This window comes from Physeter macrocephalus, unplaced genomic scaffold (assembly GCF_002837175.3).
Source record: "Physeter macrocephalus isolate SW-GA unplaced genomic scaffold, ASM283717v5 random_5594, whole genome shotgun sequence".
Classification (NCBI taxonomy): domain Eukaryota; kingdom Metazoa; phylum Chordata; class Mammalia; order Artiodactyla; family Physeteridae; genus Physeter; species Physeter macrocephalus.
Genome location: NW_021150878.1, coordinates 3,701 through 4,388, shown reverse-complemented (window position 1 = coordinate 4,388; position 688 = coordinate 3,701). Strand labels below are relative to the sequence as shown.

The following is a 688-nucleotide window of genomic DNA, read 5'->3' as shown; positions in this document are numbered from 1 at the left end:
CAGGTGGAATGCCAGGGACGGAATGCCAGCAGCAGAGCAGCCTTGGGCCTTCCGTTTAATCCCTGATACCAGTTTTGTGAGGCCGGTGCGGCAAGGCCAGGATAGGCGAAAGAGTCTCGGAAGGGTGTTGGCGTGAATTCCATGCGGATCCTTGTTGAAACTTTGTCGCTGTAAGCAACACCTCTTTGCAAAAACCTAGAGTTTTGGCCACGAGAACTGGTGCACCGGGGCTACACCCTCACCTTCTGGCCTTTTCTTGGGGAACACGAGCTTCGATTCCCTGAGTACTTGCTGCATTTCCTGCCCCATGGCTCGGCTCTGGCCACTTCCATATGCTGATATGATTCAGCTCACTGGCCTTCCTATGGTGGAATCTGCAACTTTGCATGTCCCGCGTTTGAGCATGTGCTTGGATGGATGATGAGTCCCACAAATGCATTCCTTGGAAATCTGAACAAAATGATTGAGAAATCCATACCGTCTCCTCATCGTAACTGAGGTCCAGCACCTGGCTCCCAAAAGGAAAGTAGAGAGTGGTTCACAGTGCATTTGCTGCCGTTGGTGTCCACAGCCACGTTTTTCAAGTGGAAGGTTGTGGCCAACTCATGGGTAGAAGAGCCATTGTGAGAGGAGCCTGGGATGCCAATCCAGGTGGGAAGGATAGGGACAACGTGCCGTCACAGGGACT

At 52.5% G+C, this 688-nt stretch overlaps 1 non-coding gene across 1 annotated transcript; it reads left to right on the top strand.

Moving 5' to 3' along the window:
• The first annotated feature begins 411 nt into the window (after positions 1-411).
• LOC112063227 (small nucleolar RNA SNORD116) lies at positions 412-503 on the top strand. The gene has a single exon (XR_002890932.1). It is a non-coding gene; the product is annotated as a small nucleolar RNA SNORD116 (small nucleolar RNA).
• Positions 504-688: the final 185 nt, after the last annotated feature.